Source organism: Balearica regulorum, chromosome 5 (genome assembly GCF_011004875.1).
Source record: "Balearica regulorum gibbericeps isolate bBalReg1 chromosome 5, bBalReg1.pri, whole genome shotgun sequence".
Classification (NCBI taxonomy): domain Eukaryota; kingdom Metazoa; phylum Chordata; class Aves; order Gruiformes; family Gruidae; genus Balearica; species Balearica regulorum.
The window spans coordinates 19,205,560-19,219,790 of record NC_046188.1 but is presented as its reverse complement, the minus strand read 5'-3'; positions in this window follow the sequence as shown (position 1 = coordinate 19,219,790).

The following is a 14,231-nucleotide window of genomic DNA, read 5'->3' as shown; positions in this document are numbered from 1 at the left end:
TGATGCTCCTACCTCAGCGAATTTTGCAGCTGGGATGCCTGGATCGCACATGAGCTGAGGGGAAAGGATGAAGAGAGATAGGGTCATGAAAACTGAACTTTTCTGCACTTTTCGAAATATATCCCTCCCCACAGGTGGCACAAGTAGGGATGAAGTCCAGGCTGTCTTTGGCGCACACAGAAATCCTCGGTCATCAGGTTGTTAGTGATTATGTTCCACGGAGAATGGAAAGGAGAATGGAAAAAAGCAGCTTTCTTGGTCTTTCTGACCACTTGGCCACTTACGTTTCTGTGTGACACTGTGTTTCAGCTGCCAGCAGTGAGTGCAGGAGCTCTCCAGTAGCCCCGAGTCTCTGGGAAGCCTGGCTAGGCTGGCTCCAGAGGATGCATAGTGTTGTCAGGATATCTCACCCCAGAACCAAGACTCTTGAGCTTGTTTTCCTCCCTTGCATCTCTTTTAGCAGGGGAGGAATACAACCATTTACAAACTCAGGACATTATAGTGGTAGTTAAAGGTTAAGGGTTCTCCCAGCAATTTTTGCCTCTCCCTAGGAGTCTGACAGCACAGCCAGAGATGTCATATTCCTGCTGATTTTGTTGAGGACTGCCTGCCCAACATTCCTTTTTTACTTGGGGTGTATGTAAACAGTGACTTCCCAATGTTCCTACCACAAGCTCATGATGAAAAAGAAACTATGGTCCCTTTTTTTTATTATTTATTCACTGTTACACATCTGCTCCAGACTCTCATTTTCTGGAAATATACCTTCTCTGTCTATAGGTGACAGGATTCAGCTGAAATCCCTTTGTACTTCAGCCAGCAGCCAGGCAGCACACCCCTATAAAGCTCTGCTCCCTTGCCTCTCCTTTCATTGCTTCAGCTGTTGTTGCCCTCCATCTAGCCAACCAGCTCTTACTGTTTTATCATTGCTTTGCAAGGTCTCCACTTTGCTCTTGGAATGATCAGCAATAAGCGTGGTTACTGTCAGCACCATTGATTTTGCTGGTATATTGAGAATATTGAATACTTTCCTTGCAACTCCCAGCCCCTGTGTTACTGTGATCCAGGAGCATCTCAGCTTTCCTTTATAAAAGTGCTCTCTCAAGGTCACAAAGAAAAGCTGGAGCACAAGGTTCTGGTGCACTCTGTAAGGTCATAACACCGAGGGACCATTAAAATGTGTTTTTAAAAATCACAGAAAAATTAATGATTCTCATTTTGGTGTTTACAGTGTGGCTTTGGGATTTGGGGTTGGCAGCACTGTCAATGTTACACACAAGCACTGCAGCCAGCAGTTGTTAGCATGGGGTTGGATTGTCAGCAGCCTCCGCAGAAAAATCATCAGGAGGAGACAACAGAAAATTCTTAGAAGAGCCTCTTACAAGGGATTTAGCATCTATGAGTGTGAGAGTGTTTGGACCCTGCAAACCATCAGGAATGGAAAATACCCAGTGCTATGAGCGTGGAGAGTCTCAAGCGAATGGTGCTGGCTGCCTCCCCAGGGGCTGAACTGCCTTTGACTAGAACCTTTGCCTGCTTGGCATGCACATTGGTGACTTCTGACACTGCAGTTCAAATCTGGCTGCTGCCAGATTACTTACATGCACCAGCTGCCCACTGCTTGTCCAGTACCTGCATGAGTTGCCCCGCTCCACTTTCAGATGAGATACCTCACCTAGCAGTGATCCAGCTCTGCTACCTTCCCTGTCAGGTCTGGATCAACCCTGGATCCCATCCCACAGTGCACGACTAGTCTATGGAACAAACTGACAGGGGAATATCAGACATTGACCTATTCAGAAAAATAATAATAGATGAAATGATAGTTTTCTTGGAACTGCTATTTCAGGATGTCTTGTGGCCTTTTCGTTCTACAAGCTTAATAAAGAATGCTTATGTCGTACAGGAAATCTGGTTAGTCTCCATGAGAGAACTTCTCAAACGTTAATCTCATTTCTGCCAGAGACTAAAATCTGGCTACCATGATTATTGTCAGCCTGTTGATCTAATATTCGTAATCATATCCGTAATTACATAGCCAATCACTTTTTAACTGGCTGTAGGATCTCTGAAAAATACATCTGCTTGGGGTAGTAAATCCACCTGCTTTAGACATTCCTGCTTCTAGTTTTTTTCTTGCTTAAGATATTGAACAATTTGCAGACTTTCAGTGAAGTCCACACAACCCATAACTGAATTGCTGCAATTCACTATACAAGTGCATCATTTGTGTACCATTTATTCTTGTATCATTATCCTGTTGTGATATAACCAGTAACTCAGTCATGAGGTGAAAGACAAATCAGCTGCTCCAAATACCTCAGGGAGACACAGATTGCAATTAATTAATAAAAAGAGAGACAGGCGCCTTACAAGGCAATATGTCATATTAGATTCTTTTAAAATTTCCTTATATTTTACAGACTGCACATTAATAGTTTGGGATCTAGCATAAGTGAAAAGGACTGTGGCTATACAGGCTACAGATTTTTCTGGCTAAATAACAGATATTTTATATTAAGAGTTTTAGCTAGATATCATAATTACTTACAGTAACATGCCAACTTCTCTGCCTGGGTATGATTTGTCCTAGTAGAGGGCAACTTGTAATTACTATAGAGATAAAGACCATTAATCTAGATCCACAAATGGGCAAATGCCAAGTTGGGCTTCAGACATCTACCAAGGTCCTCTGGAATCACATGACTCTGAATATTTTCACTTGTCATCTCTTGGAAATCATGACCTTGACTTGGGTGTATGGGCTGCACTGGGAAATGCATAGAAAAAGTCAGGAACTCCAGAACAAAATTCACAGGTGTTGTGCTGTGTTTAAGATCTGCTGTGTGCTATCTTTTGTAGAAGTGTGGCTTCTTTAAGGAAGAGCCCAGGATAAAAAATGGAGAAGTTTTCAGTCTTTGTGGTCACAACTGATTCCTCAGACTTACTAGCTTTCTGGAAACACACTGCTGGTGTCCAGGTTTCAGAGGAGTGCCCTGCTTAGCTATCTTGGTTGTGAAATCACTTTGTAGATAATACGATTTGCATTTACCCAAGCCCTGGCACAGGGATTTCGCCTTTGTTGGGATACTCACTTCCAAGGACTCAGGTGTTGCTCCAGAGGAACAATGCTTATGTCAGGCGGAAAAAAAGGCAAACAGTGTCTCATTATCAAGAAGATGTAATGAAGAAACAATGAATGTTATTTGTCACCCATATTATAGAGAAGAAAACCATTTCATCTCCATACGAAGTCCCATGTTCAGAGCAGAGTGGAGGTGGAGTAACAGTGGAAATCAAAAACAATGTGAGAGGGCTCTTGTCTGGGTTCTAGGGAAACAGTGATAGTTCCCACTTAATTGTTATAACATCAACTTGAAAGTGCTTCTGATTTATGATGTAGTAACTATGCTCCAGTCTGAACAGCGAAACCTCTGGATTTATTAGGAAAGTGCCCTGAAGTCCTTATTAATACCTTGAAACTTCAAAGCTTAAATTGGACAGAAGAATGAAGTATGAAAGAGGTTGACAGTGCTGCTAAGGAACAAATAGCAAATTTGGCAGGTTCCCCTTGACTGTTTTCTGTAACCTCTTCTGTAACTCTGCCCCACAAAAGCCAGCAAGGCTCTTCTCCCAGCAGAGCTGCTGTGTGGTTGGGGCCAAGTCCAACCAGCTGGGCTGGGACTCTTCAGTCTGGCCACAGCCCCACACCTGTGGGCCCAGCAGAGATAGGAGGATAGAGGGAGAGTGCCTTGAGGGATACTTCTGAGTTTTGTGTAAAGAAAATAACACCACCCCTTGAAAGCCCCGTTTTCAACAGCTCTTCCTTTGTGCGCTTTTGCATCACATCAGAACCTGAAGTGATGTTTGGAATCAGAGTTGAGGGACTACACAGGCAACATGAGGAGAGATTTGCATGTAGAGGGCACTTCCTGAGAAAACTCCACAGTCATTATGTAAATAGCTGTACTCAGAGTCATTAATAATTGTTTTTGGGGAGTTTACAGAGCCATGGGCAATACAGTTGCCCAGAATAACTATAATATAGTACCACCAAACAGTTTCCAACAACCACCTAAATGCAGAAAAGCGGGGAGAACTCTGGGACTGTGTAACATAAAACATGCCGTATTCCCAGCTGTTGGAAGGTGAACTGAATTTATTTCATTGCAACAGTGCTGTATTCAGTCTCAATTAAATGTGCTCAAGAGATCTATTTTCAAAAGTTATTCATACTGTATGATGAATTGTTCATTTACAAAAGGAGCATCCTGAGCTAAAAAGACCACAAAGGGAGTAATTCCTGTTGACAGGGAAGTCCCAAGAAAGCAGGCTTCGGCAGAAAGAAACGGTATGCCACATACTGCTCGGAAGCAGAAAGTCCCTGCCCTGTACCTGGAGCCATGCATGGCCCGGGCAGGACATTGCCAGCAGTGAGTGCCCAAATGTTTGGCTCATCATCCATTTAAAAGTCTTTATTCTAGTACTGTGTTTAGAAGAATACTCCACAGACTCATCTCTGCCTAGCTTTTTCTGTGCAGTAACATGATGTTCTGCTTCTTCATTCTGGTATTCCTATTTACATACTACCTCTCACTTCTTAGTGGTTATATTCTTCTATTATTCTCTTCTTCCCAACCTTTCTTTGTAGGGAGATAGTTTCTTTAGATTGTATGACCACTGCATAGATATGCACTGTCAATAAGAACAACAGCAAACAATAAATGAGCAACAATCAGGAAAACCACGATAACCTAGAGCAAAAGGTGCATCTCTTCATGAGGACAGAAGCACATGTACACATGAAGATGTCTACTGGCAAGCTCTATTTGAGAATCACTGAAATGAGAATGCGAGTCTAAAAATGTTAAACTGTTTAATGAATTTTACTTCTAACTGTAAAATATCACTTGTGTATTTGTGGAGGAATATTGTCATATTGTCATGGCGCTTTTTTCTTACAATGCATGATTCGTTCTTAATGTGTATTTTCTACCAAATATATTACTAATGTAGTTTGAAAGGTCCAGGCAGTTGTTTTTCACTATTTCCCTTGCAATCCATAGTCTGGGCACTGCTACCTTTCCTCCCCGCCTTGTCCTGCCATAAGCTCCTTCTCAAATTCCACCCCTGGATTCAGAGTTGCACAGTTACCTCATCCTTTGCACATACATGCACACTCCTAGCACACCTAGATGAACGGAGTTATTAATCTTTCTTCAAATCAAGTGTTTTGTTTCTCTGGTCAGAAGTGTCTTTAGTAAGCTAAAATATATGTTAAACAATGTTGCTGTCTTTCAACTTTATCTAGTGAAAGTATAAAACTGATTTTACAGGCAGACCCTGTCTTTGATAATTCCAGATCTGGTTTTTTTTTTTCTACAGTATAAATATAAAATGTATGCTAGGTCAGCTAAGGCTTGTATGACAGTCTGGATTTGGGAGAGAAGGAAGAAAACCATGCTACTTATTTTACTTTTAGTCCTAAACTGAGTTTGGAGCCAGACCTCCAGGAAATTAATTAGACATAACTTGAATCTGACACTCAACACCAGACAGTTTTAGAAATTGCAAATGCTTTTCTACTTTGAATCCTGGCGATAACACCGTGTTCTCTCTAAAGCTGATCACAGGGAAGCACAGGTGGATGGAGCACATACACTCACAAAAAGACAGATATTGATAATAAAAGTGCAATCAGTCATGGGAAGACATTAATTTCTCTAAATTAAATTATACTTTTAGATCCAATGATAGATACAGTCCTGTATAATTATTGCCAATGGTGCACTGTGTTTAACATACCATTTTAGCTGGAATTCTTTTATTTTTGCAAAGGACCATTGTTTCTCTGAGTGGGCATCTGCCTTTTTCATTGTCAGGCCAGGGCGGTGTGGTTTACCATGAGCTAAAGAGTTCTCCTTTTAAGAGCTAGCAGCAGAGTATGTAGACATTGTTGTAACTGCTGTCCTTCTTTCATATTTAATTAACTGGAACACTTCCGTGAGGTTCCTGAAGCCACAATTGTTCCATGATGTAATCACATTTCATGTATAAATAGGTGTGGGATGGATTATTATTTGGATATGAGACCTGCCAGCAACAAATTGCAGCTGCAGAAAGTTGTCTTTAGGTGTTAAGAGTGATGAAAGCAGGATAATGAATTAGAGAACTTACATCTTGCTGTTGATTCACACGTAGCCTGTGTCAGATAGGTCACTTCAGACTCAGCTTGGGGCTATTCTCACAGGGTTACATCATTTTTTTCTGCAGATTGAGAAACATATTCTGCAACAAGTAATGTCTCTTCTACCTCTAACTTGCATAATTCTATGTATCTTTGGGTCAAGTCTTTCCCTTGTGTTAGAGGGAATACAGACAGATCCTACCAAATGATCACAGCAGTGACAGTCACAGTCCTTGCACTAATGCAGTGTAATATTTCCGACATGAAGAACTGTGCACATCAGCCTGTCACCAAAGGACTACAACCTCTTCATGTTGCCATTCAAGAAATCAGAAATACAACAGGTGATTTTACATGTTTCAAATGCAGTTACAAGTAAATAGCATAGCTTCTAAAACAGAAGATTATGAAAGGTGACACCCAAAATGTCATAGTATGACCCCAGTGCAGTTTGATGTTATTGAAAAACAGTATAATCCCACAAATAAAACTCACATGGTCTTGAAACACTTCACACTAGAATATGAAGTATATTATCCTGATAGATGTAACATTTGAGTAATACAATATGAAGGAAACTGCTGTGAATGAAAAAGAAGGAAACTGAAGTAGAGAGCTATTTTTACAGCAGGGAATAGACAATTTCACTAACTATAAACCTAAATCTGAAAACCTTTGCCAAGGCTGACTTTATATGGGATTGGGCGGGGGGTGTGTGCGTGTGTCGAATCTGTATCAGGGAGGGACAAAGTTTTTTCAACAGACATCTCTGTAGAAGATAAAATACAGCTTCAGAGCCACAGCACCTGCATTGCTCCTATGCTTTTCCAGAGGAGACTGGCATCTCCAAATACTCCCAAATTCATCACCCTGCCTATTATTAGAAAAGCCCATACGAAGCAATACCCGAAGCAAACAGAAATTCATGCATTTCTCATTTCTCACTCTACATGCCAGTACCACATTCATTCCACTGAATTCAGGGCTTTCTCCAGCTGCCTTGCGTAGACAAGATTTCTGCACAGCCTGTATTGTAAGTGCTGACACTTCCACAATGGGGCTTTGGTTCTTATTTTCAAAGTTATCTTTCAATAAGACTATCTTTTGTGTGAATGAGCAAAGTAGAACTAGAAAAAACAGTCCCTCAGCAGCTGAAGAAATCATCTGTACAAACTGCTGTTTGCCAGTGAGGATGACTGATTTGACTAACTCAACAGATTCAATTTGCATTATTAGCAGTAAACATAATTACATAGGTATATCAACCATACCTCCAGATAGCGCTGCAATTACAGGCTGATTGAACAGACTATGCATCATGAAACCAAAGCCACAATTATTCAATAGAGGATGTGAACACGGTGAGACGCTTGTGCAGTATTAGATTACCGTGCTGCAGGAAATGACAGAGAGGAGTGATTACATTATAGCCAACAGATTAATGCAGAACCAGTACTTCAGTGAGGAGCAATTAAAACCAACATATCTTCATCTCAATTCCAGTGGCAAGGTGGTGAAGCTAGTGACTCCTAGGTTACTAGGGACATTAAGATTTTTCCACTTGTTTTTCTGATGTCTCAGAGAATGACTTCCCCATTCTCCTACACTTCTGATAGCTCTCTCCCTTCTCTCCACTTTCTGTTTCCCTTTAATAGTCCAGTGCATTCAGTCCACTTAGGCTATTCATTGTCAGATTCAGCCTTTCTTTCCATCTGCTTCAGCAGGCTTTGGGACCGTCCCTAAGTGCTTCCCAACTTCGAGTCTCTCCTCAAAACCACTGTCTTTAGCAAACGCTTGGCTGGTGTATCTGCACTGCCGTGTTTTGCGCTCTGGCCTCCCTCCTGCACTGCGGTGTGAGGAGAAGTCCCAGGTAGCAGGCACAATGCCTTTCTTGGGTTTTGCAAAGCATGAGCACTTGCAGCATTAGATAAGTAATTGTAACAACTCTGCCCCTTCATGAAGAAAAACATACAAATCCTTAGCAGTTAATAATTCAATGGAGTGCGCAGACTTGGCAAACATGTATTACTGTCTAAGGATTTCAGACTCACAGCCTAAGTAGTAGTTAGTATAATATTTAGAAAGCATTCATATGTGTCTTTAGAAATATTACTTTCTGTAAAATGAGGGGAAAAGCCTATTTTGTGTTTTGCTCTTTCCATGAAAATTATTTCAGTCTCTCTTCATCAATTGACTGAGTTCTGCAAAGTAGCTCTGGAGCAAACTCAATTTATGTGGATGTTGATGTAATTAATGATGAAGTATTCAGTTTGTTAAAACCATCCTAGACTATTAGTATATCAATGAGTCGACTCTGAGGAGTGCTGGGTGATGGCATCTTCTCAACATCAGGAACTAGTAATTGGCCAAGTGAAGAACTCTGTATTCCATATCTCCATATTTCATTGCTTCTCTTTGTCTCTTTTCCCCAAATTTAGTAATTTTGTCATCAGGCAGTCTTTTATATCAGCTTTCATAAAGCTACCAGAAGCCCTATAAAATATACACTAACGTGTTAGACCTTCGGAATAAATCAACTGATTATTACATTTGCCTGCCACGCAACAAAACGCCCCCACAGCACCATAGTTCTTCACTCACTGCTGAAGTACTACAGGATCTTTTCGTACAGAAATATGAGAACTAATAAGCCACACTACCTAGTATGTAGCCAAGCACTGTTTCAAAAACAGGGAAAAATATATTTTCTTCTTACACTCACTTTCAGTCAGGCTTAGGATGCCACTTTGCTCTTGTGATGCTTTTGCTCATTGGAACCCTTTGGGCCAAATGTTGCCACCACTTACGGGAATGTATTTGACACCAGGTGAATGAGGTGGATCTGATACTGCCTACACTAAGGGAGAAACAATTTTACTTCAGCTATTGGACAATAAGACTTAGACAGCCTCCTTCACCTACCTGCCTGCCTACAAGACTATGAGGTTTAACTTAGGGGAATTGTGTGTTGCTTTGAGACTTCCAAATGAGACCATATGAAGACACAGTATATTACAAGCACAGCCTTCAATATAATGAACTTGTTCTGCAGTATTCTGAAAACATGTATGAGTCAGTTTTCAATAAATCAGACTTTGTCTCAGCACTGAAAGATTCCCAAGAATTTTATTATCAAAATTTTTTAAAGGATCCATTCACTTTGGGTGTTTTTAATTCTGCTTGTCCAGTTCCAAACAATTCCTGCTCCAAGAAGTCTGGTTTTCGGGGGTATTCAGACTTCACAACGCCAACACATACCAGTGGGAGCTGTTGTGCAGAGGAATAAATACTTGAAGGTAAAGTGATGCAGATGAGTCAGTAGCTGGAAACTCAGGTAAACTATCCAAATGAATAGATACTGCAGAAAGATATAGTTTAAACATATAAATTGTGGCACTAATCAACCCCCAACACAGCCAGCAGGGAAACGGGACAGGACAGATATTTTACAACATGCCAGCACACTTCAACTCCTAGAACAGAAAGGGGAAGTAAAAATTACGGCATCCTGTTTACACAATGCGCAGTGTAATTAATCCAGATCCTGAGAGAGAACATTTGCTATACTGCTCAGCTGTCCTCTTAATAATGATTAAGCTAAAGATATATTTATATTTCCTTATGATTCTTGCTATTCAGCAGCTGGTCATTTTTCCTTATTTCCTGATGTCCCTCTCTCAAATACACACATGAAGTGGAATACCTTCTTCCATCTGTAACAATATGTTGGAATGAACTGTGCCCTTTAAAGATAGAAATTATTTCCTCTACTCCATTCAATTTGACATCATTTGCTCTTCAAATAAATCTCTGATGTATTAAATTTGATCTTTTTGGCTACAGGACCAAAACCAGCTTTGCTTAGATTTATTTAAAGTTGTTGTTAATCTGGAAAATAAACAACCTAGTCACTTCTTCCCAAAGCTAACTAGGGATATCTGGTTAGACATTTTTATTTGGAAAGCATTTGAGTGGTTTTCTTCCCCAAAAGCAAGACTATAGAAAGGGTTCATTACAATTAATTTCTTCACTCAGAAAAAAACTTGGAGGAAAACTTCAACATTGTCAACCCATTCTACTTGCTTTTTTAAATAAAAAGGGTTTTGTTAATGCCTTTCTGTTTGTAAATTTCAGCTAACATGCTTTAAAAAGTGAAAAATAAGCATGTCAAAATGAAATCAATGCTTAAGAATTTTTCTAAATTTTCATTCTACTTTTCTAATTTATTCTTTAACATCATTTCTGTTGGAAGCAAGAAATAACCTGAAATCTCTCATATTTCAAAAGCATAAGTAACTTGGAAATTTAAATTGTTAACTAGGTCCTTAGACTTCATGACCAGAAACAGATTTCCTCTGACTAATAAAAAGTGGGGTTTTTAAAAGTGATTTAAAACTTCTTAATGAAGAGGAATTTTTGATCAGCTAGTAATCTACTAATCTAAAAGAATGAGACAGATTAAAGCCACTATCAAGTGATTTTGGTAGCACAAAGTAATGTTTTGAATTATAAATGCAAAGACCGGCAAATGGAGTTTTGTGGTGACAGCAGACACAATTTTCATGGGTTAGAAATCCTCACACAGAAAGTTGTTGTGTAGGTGTACCTACCCTTCATGACCCTCCCTCTTGGTGGAGGGTTAAGATTTGCGTGTCCAGTAAGATAGCGCCTTTTTATGAGGATTAAAAATTCTTAATTGTCTCTTCACAGAAGATCTTATCATATACTCCAAGCTCAAATAATAAACCTCTGAGCTGGTTATTGTAAAAATTAAGTGCATAAAAACTTTTCAGCTACTTTTTAAAAGTGCTCCCAGTAACCTTTCTTATATGACCTTCTTCTAAACAAAACTGTAGTAATCAAAAATTCAAAGCAAATCTATATGTAATGCTGTCAAAACATTTAATTTTGCTTTAATGTGGTTGCAGTCAAGAAACAAAATTTTACAACAGAAAACTAAGCATAAGAACGTTCAGAGATACAATAAATGCCAACTCGGGTTGTGTGAGTGGAGAACTTCATATCCAAGATGTTTACCCAGACTATTCCTAACCATGCAGAGAAAATTTGGATTTCTAATTCTTCAGGAGGTCAGACTGTAAGGATTTCTCCTCTATTTTAGCATGTCCTTTCCAACGCACCATAGAATCTATCCACTTTGGCATTTGCTTCAACTTGACCAGGTAAACAGTCTCACTGAAGTCTCTGGCACCACTGGTGGGAACGCACATTAATGTTTTAGAGGGATATGCCCGTAGTGGCAGTCGCAGTCTTAATCCTCCGTTCTGTTACAGCTGCTTGGTGCTAATTCACTACCATAAAGCTGCACTACAGCTGGGGATCCACCTTGGAGCTCTCCACTGAAAGGAGGAATCGGCAAGTTGCCTTCAGTTGCTGTTCACTCTTTTCTTTTGTGTAATAGCATGGCAATTGTGTGCAGGGGAAGAAAGGCAGGGCAAGAGCTCTCTGTGCCTTGGGGATGCAGCAGAGTCGCTGCAGATCGGAGGGGGCTGAAAGCTGCTCTCATCCACATTGGGAGCAAGGCGGTTACAAAGATCAGGAAGGCATAAGGCCCACCTCTGTTCACAGTTTAGAAACACAACACTATGTCAAGGAAGGTCACAGAAGTTATGACTAATGATTCAAATTGTGGAACATCAGGTGAATCATTTCTAAGGGAATGCTGTCCTTGTATGTACCAAATTATTCAAATCGAATGGGTTTTAGCTAACAGCCATTGACGTAGGGCTGAAGCTAACGGGTTTCCACTCCTTTTTGAAAATGACCTGGTGCAAATGTACAATACAAACTTCAGGAAGGGAGTGGAGGTGAAGGTGACATTCCTATTTTTAAAATCATCTTATCTGAGTCTTGGTGAGGAGGAACTAATTATGCTGCCTGCCATAAGGCACTTATTTGAGCAGCTTAGTTAAAAAGCCATGTCCCTAGTTCCCTGGATGGGCAATGTAAGGTAAAAGACTCTTCCAGAAGGTGATGAGCCATGTTCTGAAATGGGGGACAAACGTCTCTTACTTTATTCTGTGGGGAGCCTACAAGGAGTAAGTAACTTGCTAATAACTACCCTTCACATAGTTACATGACAGTTAGTAGGTGGTGGAAACACCTTCCATTGCTAAAATGTTTGAACAACTTGTAAGCAGCACAGTAACTTAATGGTTAATTGGTTACCGAGACACATACACACCTAAAAAAAAAAAAAATCTTTTCCAAATGGTCCTTAATAACCTGCAGTTTTATTCATTTACTGAAAGGGATGTAAGTTTGTAACCCACTTATGGAAAGAGAGAGTCGAAATTGCAACTTTTGAAAATGCAACCCACTATATGTAGCCACAGTAGCAAGATAAATCTTTTTCTTATCTGTAGGTTTGTTTATTTAAATTTATGGAAACATAAAAAGCTCTAGGCGCCTAGACATATATAAAGAAAGACAAATTAACGTCAACAACATGAACAATCCTAGTAATTTCCTCTATGTGCAAAGGGAAAATAAACCTCTTTGCTGTGTACTAATCTCAACGCCAATATTCCCCCAGCCCTCAGCTGCTCTCTTCCTCCTCAAAAGCCTGGGAACAGAGATAGGGGCTTTACAATATGCCTAAAAGATCAGCAATAGGCTTACTTCAGAATAAATAAGAGGGAGTAGAAAACACTAAGAAAAACAAAGCACAAAGCCCCCACCCTCCCTGAACAACTCTTAATATTTTTTGATTTGAAGAGAAGCTATTTGACGCCCCCAAGGCTATGTTCGTCTTTAGCAAACAAGGACTGTGTGTTCTTTTCTGTTACCCCTGCTCACTTGCTCTTTTGTTTTTTCTGGTGAGGGTAACACAAAAAATCAGAGACACTTGGATCATTAAACATATTTATTGTTGAAATTTCCCAGTTTGACATTATCCATACTCTGCAACCAAACGAAAAATCTGGATGCGGAAAGTTAAGACAAGCAGCCAGGTTACAGAACCACATTTCTATAGCACTGACAGTCAGCCACCATTACCAACCCCAAGAATCGAAAACCATTAACCAAATCACCCCAAATTAGGAAGCTGGTTCAAAACCCACAGCACTTCCCTTCTGTGATTCAAGTTTTCTGCTACAGCTGTTCCACAGCATGTATTAAAGCAAATGAGCTGGGAGACAATCTTGACAACATCCTTTTACTGTTGCTCCCATATATAATTTCCTAATATTTATAAAGGCTACAAAACCAGATATGCTGTCACATATGTGTCTTGTGAGCTCACAAACGTGAAGCTGAGCTTTTAGATTCACCCTCCACCCCTACCATTTTGGTCAGCTTATGAAATAATTCTCCCCCTTCAAATGACTGCAAAGCTACAAGCCACTAAAATCAGGGGTTTATAGGAAAACAGTGACAAGAAATCTGAATCATAACCAGTACTTCCAATTACAGGTATAATTCTAAATAAATACGGGTATGCCTGAATCTAAAGTGAGGCTGATGAGAGGAAAAATTTCATATATTTGAGGGAGAAGGTGTTCTAGCATCTGTACACTGTAAGGTTAAAAGAAATACAGATGCAATCTTCTAAGACAGTAAATTCCGTAAAGTGAATGTTAATAAAGCAAAGAACATCTGTTTTCATTTAATTTCATTCCAAGTGTCCTTAAAAGTTACAGAACAGCTGATACCATAACAAAATGCAGCTAATTCATAAAAGAATAAAAGTAATAGAAATGTCAGATTAAATACACAGCACAAAATAGTAACTCTTGTGAACAAATGGAACCAAACCAAGTAAATGATCCAAAACCTCACACCTTTCTACACAGCTCAGCCAGTTACAATATCAATTATTAATATTAATAAGTAAAGTTCCCTACTCAGACATGAATTCTAGAGAAAGTGTGAAAGAAAAAACACCATCAAAGCAAAGAACAAAACATACTCCACATCCTACTGACTGCTCTGAAGTGAAGGTCCTTTTCCTGAACACACTGATCTTTACACTGAAAACAGTGACAGATGTAAACATAATCTATATGCTGGATAACAGGGC